The following is an 8434-nucleotide window of genomic DNA, read 5'->3' as shown; positions in this document are numbered from 1 at the left end:
CTTGATCCTCCCACCTTGGCCTTCCAAAGTGCTGGGATTACAGGTGTGCCCCTGTGCCTGGCCTATTTTCTATAATATTCTTGTCAATTTGTAAATATTGATATTAGGCCTTGGCCTATCAATTCTGTTACAAATATTTCTACAATTACCATCTTGTTATTGACTTTATTTCTAATATTTTGTGAAAAGAAATAGCTTTCAAATTTCCTGTGGTCAATTGTGGCTATTTTTAAAAAATGTATACTGAGTTTACAATCTTGATTAAGAATATTTTGTTAAACCTTAGATTGTATAAACACATTCCTTGATATTCTTGCAAGGTTCTTGTATTTTATTTTTCCATATTTATGTCTTTAATTCATCTGGAATTCATTTTTGTGTAAAAGACAAAATAGATTCCAATTTCTTCCAGGTGGATAGACAATAATACCAGAAATGTTTTTAAAATAATTTCTTCCTTCTCATTGACTATCTCATTGTGTACATTAAATTTTTAATTTTATGAGATTTGTTTATGAAATATTTGTTCTATTCTTATAATCTGTTCGTCTGTTTCTCAACACTAATACCATATTGATTTGTGTTTAGTGGTTTTCAGTTTTGATATTCTGATAACTGGAAAGTCAAGATCCTTTTCTTGGTCCTTTTGCATACCCTCTTCAGCTCTTTCAGGCAATAAACATTAATATTATTTTATACATTTCCCCCTCCTAATGAAACATTTTGGGATTCTATTAATAACTTAATTAAGTTATTAATTTTAGAAGGAGTGACTTCCAAATGATAGTAAACCTTCCTAAGACATATTAGGCCTTCCTATTTATTCAATCTTGTTTTATGTCTTTTAATAAGATTTCATATTTTTATATCATGAAATATTTCCATTTCAAACATATATTAGAATAATAAAAATCACTTACTATATACCTTTTACAGAGATTAAACAAGGATTCTCTCACTTGAGAAAATATATATAACTGCCAGTTATTTTCATGAGTTCCTTGATATAGATCAATTAATTTTGTCCTATGAAGTATTCTCTACTACTTCATTTCATTTGACTTGTTTAATAGTGACTGGATTTAGCCAGTGTCCTCTAAAAACTATTTTCAGGTAAAATTCTATTTAATTTTTAAACTCATTTCTAATCAATATATCTGGATTGGTTGCTTCCTCTTGATATACTGTGCTATAAAACACCAAATAAATAACAAAGAAACATGGTACATTCAAATAAAGGAATTAATAATTTAAGATCCTGATTGATTCAGGTTTAATCATTTCATACTACCTTCTCTTCCTACAGACCCCTATAGGCTTCCATTCCTCTCTTCCTACTTTCTTCACCTCCCCGTATTTAAATTTCAGATGATTTAAACTCTATATGTGGTTTTTATGGTCTTCAGAAAAAAGAAATAGAGTCAAAAATGTAATAATATTTATTCAATACCTATGTGTTTATTTTATGTACAATGCTCAGTGCTACGCATTAGTTATAAGAGGGAGGTGGGGATTTAAAGATGAACGGTATATGGTTCCTTGTGTCAGAAAGCTTACATTCTAATGATTACTTATCTGAAAAATTACTCCAGGAAGTTACCGTTTTAGTAATATATAGTAACCATAAAATCAGACAAATGTTACCAAAACAATGACGGAGAGGGGAGATACAGCTTGGGTTGAGAACAAAATGAAGACTAACAAGGAGGAAAACAATCCCAAAAATTAAAAGGAGAAAAGCGAATTCTACAATATATAATGACATGCAGCTATATAGAATACATTTTGAAAATAAATTTTAAACTTTATGATATCATAGTTTAGTTTCTATTTAAAACTGTAATACTGATTTTATAATTTCAAGGTCAACTATCTTTCTCTCAAGTGGCTCTGGAAAGTTCTGTAAGTTTAGTGCTCAGACCAGCAGCAGCAAGATCACTTGGAAACTTGATAGAAATGCAAATTTTTATGTTTATTTCACTAAAATCATTCCTGTATTTTTATTTATATCTGTTTTAAAATAGAAGATAATTCTTCCCAATAGATCTGAAATCTTAGCAAGGAAATAGTTTAAAAACAGAAGGTTATCCAGGAAAATTATAGTTCCATACTTCACAAATAAGTATATGCAAATTCAGTGAAACTGTCAGTGATTTAGCAAATATACTAGTTTAACATGCATTTAATCATTCTCAAAATATTTGAAAACCCTTGATTATCTAATCATTAAATCAGAATTGTGAATGATAATTTGCAGTTCATCAGCTTATAGTCTAGAATTTTTGAGACCACAGGAGGTATCCATTTATCTTCCTGAGAGTCAAATTTTTAAAAATTTTAAAAATTTTAAAGTTTTTAAAATTTTAGATTTTTTAAAATAGTATTATTTCTACTTCATTTCCATTTGATATTTAAATAAATGTGTGAGAATAAACAATATGTGGTAGTAAAAGGCAAATGTACTTAAGTAAAACAAAAAATGGAGTATGCCATCACCAAATGGGAATTAGTGGTTGGTTTTGTAGAAGTTAGTATGCTGTTTTATTTATTTTAAAATATGTTTGTTCTCAAACTATAACAGCAAAACAGCAAAAGAATTAACAGGCCAGGCACGGTGGCTCACACCTGTAATCCCAGCACTTTGAGAGGCTGAGGCAGGCGGATCACCTGAGGTCGGGAGTTTGAGACCAGCCCGAACAACATGGGGAAACCCCGTCTCTACTAAAAATACAAAATTAGCCAGGTGTGGTGGCGCATGCCTCTAATCCCAGCTACTCAGGAGGCTGAGGCAGGAGAATCACTTGAACCCAGGAGGCGGAGGTTGTGGTGAGCCGAGATCGTGCCATTGCACTCTAGCCTCGGCAACAAGAGTGAAACTCCGTCTCAAAAAAAAAAAATAGCTAACTTCATTTTTGTTTAAGGGGCCTTTACCTATTCCTGTACATAGGCAAGGATAACTTAACTTTAGAGCACTGAGATACTACACAAAAACAACAAAATATAGTTTTTTAAAACTAACCCTGGAATTAAAGGGTAAGTATGTAAACAACTATGTTTTGTTAAAGATTTATAGGAACACTGTGACCCGATCAAGGACAAAATGATTCCCAACCTCCTTAGAGCCTTGCTGGTGCCGAGATGTCTGTGATCATCAGTCACCTCTTCATCCCAACTCCATTCTATTCCCCCCACCCTTAACATAAAAAGAGCCTGAAATGTGTACTGACTTATTTTAGGATGCAAGTCCGCCATCTTCTTGGTTTACTGGCTTTCCAAATAAACCGGTTGTTTCTCCCACCAACTCATGTCTCTCGTGTTTAGCTTTTGAGCAGTGAGTAGCTGAATCTGGGTTTGGTTACAGTTTTATGGCACCCAGTGTGGAGCTGTGTGCCTTGGGTGTCCTAGCCTGCGGGATTTCCAATGGATGGAGAAATCGGCCACAGCAGTGTCCCAGGAATTACCCATTCACACTATCAGGCAGATCAACAACCAGTCAAGAGTGCCAGTTGCTCATGGCTAGCTGACACCATGACTAGAATTCCAGAGACATCCCAGCAGCTGCCAATAATGCTTTTGTCTCAGAGATTCTCCCTTCTTTCTTCCTTCTTCTTGGTATCAGCTACCTGTAAAGCTTTGCTGGTGCCAGGAAAAGAAGTATTGACAGGCTCCAAGACTGGGTAAGTCACTCCAGTGTGTGCAACCAAGAACTGCCTTCCCTTCCATGTGGGCTTTTCCTCAGAATTCACTGCTTTGTTGTTGTATTTGATTGGGGTATCCTGTGGGAGAGGGAAATAGTTGTTGGACTTTTACCCAATCTGAGAACCAGGTCATTTGAATTTGTCTGTTGTTTTTTGTGGGCCCTGGGCTTACACTTCAAAGGCATGCCAGGTTTTCTGGGACTTCAGCGGGTTACATACTGTGGACTGTTTTGTGCACATTTTAAAACTAATGGGCAAATTGCAGTAAGAAAAATTCAGAGCTCAAATTGTCAATCTACAACTATAAAGTTAAGTAGTGTCTTCTAAAATTCTATTTTTCTCTTTTCTGCCTAATTTGAATCTGCTGTTATTAAGCTACTGATGTTGATATAAAACTCACAAATTTAAGGTTACTTGGAGATTTTGGTTTTCTTATAGTGTTCAACCAATTCTAGCTAAAATGGAATCATTAACTCATTTAACTGCTCTGCCCAGTAACGCAAACAGTCCTGGGACGCTACCGTGGCTAATTGCTCCATTGCTGTTGGAAATGGGGCAAGCTAGAACATCCAAGACACACAGCCCCATGCTGGGCACTATCAAATTGTAACCAAAACCAGATTTGGCTACTTGCTAGTCAAAAGCCAAACACGAGAGACAAGAGTTGGTAGGAGAAAAAGCAGGGTTATTAGGAGAGCCAGCAAACTGAGACTATGGTGGACTTGTGTCCTAAAATACCATCTTAAGTCAGTTCTAATTTCAGGCTCTTCTTATGTTAAGAGTGGGCAGAAGAGAACACGGTTGGGATCAAGAAGTGACTGGTGATCGCAGAAATCTGGGCACCAGTGAGGGTCCGAGGAGGGTGGGAACTTCTTTGGCCTTGAACAGGTCATAGTGTCCTATAAATCTTTACCAAAACATAGTTGTTTATGTCCTTAACTTTTCATGCCAGAATTAGTTTTTTAAAACTACATTCTTGTGGGGGCCGGGCGCGGTGGCTCATGCCGGTAATCCTAGCACTTCGGGAGGCCAAGGTGGGCGGATTGCCTGAGCTCAGGAGCTGGAGACCAGCCTGGGCAACGCGGCGAAACCCCGTCTCTACTAAAATACAAAAAATTAGCCGGGCGTGGCAGCGTGCGCCTGTAGTTCCAGCTACTCGGGAGGCCGAGGCAGGAGAATTGCTTGAACCTGGGAGGCAGAGGTTGCAGTGAGCCGAGATCACACCACTGCACTCCAGCCTCGGTGACAGAGCGAGACTATGTCTCAAAAATAAACAAACAAAAAAACAAAAACTATTATTGTTAGTTTTGCATATCGTTAGTCTTTAAAATTATCCTTGCCTATGTCCAGAAAAGTGTAAAAGCCCCTTAAACAAAAATGTAGTTATACTAGCTCTTTCGTTGTTTCACTGTTACAAATCTAACTCAACACTAGATCTATAGAGCTACTCTAATGGTACTTATAAGGTAGTACTGTTATTAATCAGCTTGTCAGAAAATATTTTATAATCATAATGAACTCGAAAAATAAATTGTTCAAACTATTGTTAATTGAAATAAATCAATGTTATGTTAGAAATATATCAACCTTTTTCTGGTTGATGAAATTTTCCTTTGGACACAGCCGTTATTATTGTGCTAAGAAATTTTAATTTGTAAATTCTAAATATAAATTTTTTCCTTCTTCATCCATTTTGTCCATCATCTATTTGAGGGTTATAAGTTGTTTTCTTTATCTCTTCTTTTTTATTGTTTATGTATTCATAGTGCTAAGTGGAGCAATAGAAGTTTGAACTCTTACTATTTAACAGTTTCTTATAAGTTGTTTAAACACCCTAGTTGTTTCACATATGAAAGATATTGCAGTTAAACTGCCAAAAATATTGAAAGAGTGCAAAGCCTCACTTCAAAGTGATGTTCTAATGTGACCTTCCTCCAAAAGACCAGACTATTTTCTGCTAAGGCTATGGAATCATTACAACTGGATCACAAGGTGTAATTAATCTGTATTTTATTTATAAGAAATGAAAGTTTTTTACTTAGAAGAAAAAAATCTCTTTCAATTGAATTTACTTCCATAGCAAACATAGATTCAATTAAAAATGTAACATTTTCCTATTTAGAGTTGACCTTTGCTAGTGAATAAGATTCTCCTGATATATTTGAAATAATGAGTTTCGAAAGAAAAAGAGGAAGGTGGAACTAAAAATAAAAGACAAAATTTTATTCTTACCAATATAAAAATATTAACTGCTTATAAAATAGTAAAGAAATCTATATGTAATAAAATCTTGAATCAAAAAAGATGGGTTTAAAACCAAGAGAGAGCAAATCAGGAAAACATTAGAGAACATTTCAGAAAGCTAAAAATTGTAAAACTCCAGCTGTCTACAATTCTTTGAATAACATTATTTTGCATAGTCAGATTTCATAGACATATGATGTTTTACCTCTAAAAGTTAAAAAGCAAAATTTTGGTTTGTAAATGTTTCTAAAATATATTATACATTTATCTGAATCCTTAAATAAAAAATTCTGCTGAGAATGTAAGTCTGCATCCAGATGATGAAACATGATTATTATGAACATCTGCTATTTCACTATCTGTATATAAAAAGTGCATAAGACTGACCATTTTAAATGTCTCCAGACTTTGTACTTTGTGATCATAATAGCTACTTTTCATAATTATGTGGTTTCCTCCATTGTGGATAATCTGCTCTCTTACTTCTACATTTATCACTGTACCTGCATATAGCATCACTCTACAGTTTATTTTGTTGTTTCTAGTCTATATAAGACATGTTAATATTGTGTGCAAAATAATATTAAATATCCTCTGAAAGAAGACCTAATGAAACAAGTTGTCATTAACTTATGTGGAATTTCTTTGGCAGGAGGCTCTTTTGCTTACCTCCTGATGGTAGGTAGAACTTCTATTCAGGATAGACAATATTGCTTGCCGGTGAATTCTAAATAGTTGAAATGTTATTATATGAAAATACAATTAACATAAGGGAAATAATATATTTAGATTCAGACTCTTAGTGTAAACCACTTTGTGTAACCAAAAAAACCCTTTAATTTAAAGCATTCATTATAACAGTGTTTTTAAAGACATGCTGTCATAGATTCCTTAAAGGAGCCATAATAAAATAATCTTATTTAAATTTTTACAATTTGTGCACTTCCTATTAAGAGATATTTTAAAAACAACAAACTGTTCCAGTAATTTTTTTACATGTGTGTTTGAAAACTTCAGAATCTTAGAATCACAGAGTTTTAGACCTGGAAACTTTCAAGATAATCTTTCTGATCCTCTTCCTTTATAGATGATAGCCTGATAAATAGACCAATTGTGCCAGTTCATAGTAGAACAAAAAGAACTGGAAGCCAATAAGCACACATTCAGGATTTTGCTATTCTTACTAACGCATGCATTTATTAATGCTCAACAAAATAATTCTAAGGTATGTCAGCTGTCAATTCTTACACGAAGACCACCAAAAAACTGTTGATCAAGTAAAGCTGAGTGATCTTTTTTTTTTTTTTTTTTTGAGATGGTGTCTTGCTCGGTCACCAGGCTGGAGTACAGGGGTGTGATTTCGGCTCACTGCAACCTCCACCTCCCGGGTTCAAGCAATTCTTCTGCCCTAGCCTCCTGAGTAGCTGGGACTACAGGCGCGTGCCACCACGCCCGGCTAATTTTTGTATTTTTTCAGTAGAGTAGGAGTTTCACCATATTGCCCAGGCTGGTCTCAAACTCCCGACCTCGTGATCCACCCGCCTCAGCCTCCCAAAGTACTGGGATTACAGGTGTGAGCCACTGCAACTGGCCAAAGCTGAGTGATTAAATTTACTTCAGCAGGAAAGAATATCAATTTGACAGTTTGAGTCATCTCTCAAAGGTAGAGAGGTTAGGGAAGAATAGGAAGTTTTAGAGTTTGTGCTCATGGGGTATAAACCAGGTCTTCAAGAGGGCAACTAGTTAGAATTGGCAAAAAGGGGAACTAGTTAGAATTGGCCAAGTTAATGCCCTAATAGTTTAGAATTTGAAATGAAAGTTTTAAAGTAAGTCTTAATAAATTAATTAATACCCTGATAGATGATGTTTGTTCAGGTGACCAAACTAGTGTTCTTACTAGTTATTTGCCCAGACAAGAAAACTATTTGCCCAGAAAAATTGCTTTGCAAAAAATTTTCTGAAGCAAACAACCAAGATGTTTATTGGTGTAGAGTCTTATTTAAAATGCCCTGGCTCAAGGTAAAGTAATGTTGACACAGGTGGTCTCAGATTATTTTCTGATGTTTGGTCTGATCTCAGGCACATCACTTAATTAGTTAGTGTTTCATTTTTCTCATTAGCAAAATGAAGCTAAAGCTGTTACTAAGCAAACAGAACATCTTTCATCCTTTATCAGTCATCTACTGCTACAAAAACGTGGTCTTACAAACCACTCCAAAATTCAGGGCAGACAACATATGCGTATGTGACTCAGCTGGGGTTCGGCTGATTTAGGCTAGGTTCAGCTGGCCTTGACTCCAAACTTTGAGTTGAATACAAGTATTTTCCATGTCTTTCGTCATCCTTGGACAAGGCTACAAAAAGCATGTTCTTCTCTAGCAGAAAGCAACTGCACAAGAGAGCAAATATAACCACTCAAGCATATTTCAGGCCTCTGCACATGTCACACCTACTAAAATCCACATTGACAAAAGTAAAATTCAAAAACCAAG

At 35.2% G+C, this 8434-nt stretch overlaps 1 long non-coding RNA gene across 1 annotated transcript in view; it reads right to left on the bottom strand.

Annotated features, from left to right (window-relative positions):
- Positions 1–1423: 1423 nt before the first annotated feature.
- The window catches only part of LOC134808008 (uncharacterized), a 30921-nt gene continuing 23910 nt past the window's right edge, over positions 1424–8434 (bottom strand). The window contains exon 2 of the long non-coding RNA XR_010149869.1: positions 1424–3776. This is a non-coding gene — a long non-coding RNA (uncharacterized LOC134808008). The remainder of the gene's footprint in view (positions 3777–8434) is intronic.

This window comes from Pan troglodytes, chromosome 13 (genome assembly GCF_028858775.2).
Source record: "Pan troglodytes isolate AG18354 chromosome 13, NHGRI_mPanTro3-v2.0_pri, whole genome shotgun sequence".
NCBI classification, from domain to species: domain Eukaryota; kingdom Metazoa; phylum Chordata; class Mammalia; order Primates; family Hominidae; genus Pan; species Pan troglodytes.
Note: the sequence above shows the minus strand (reverse complement) of the source record. Positions and strands in the feature narration are given on the sequence as shown.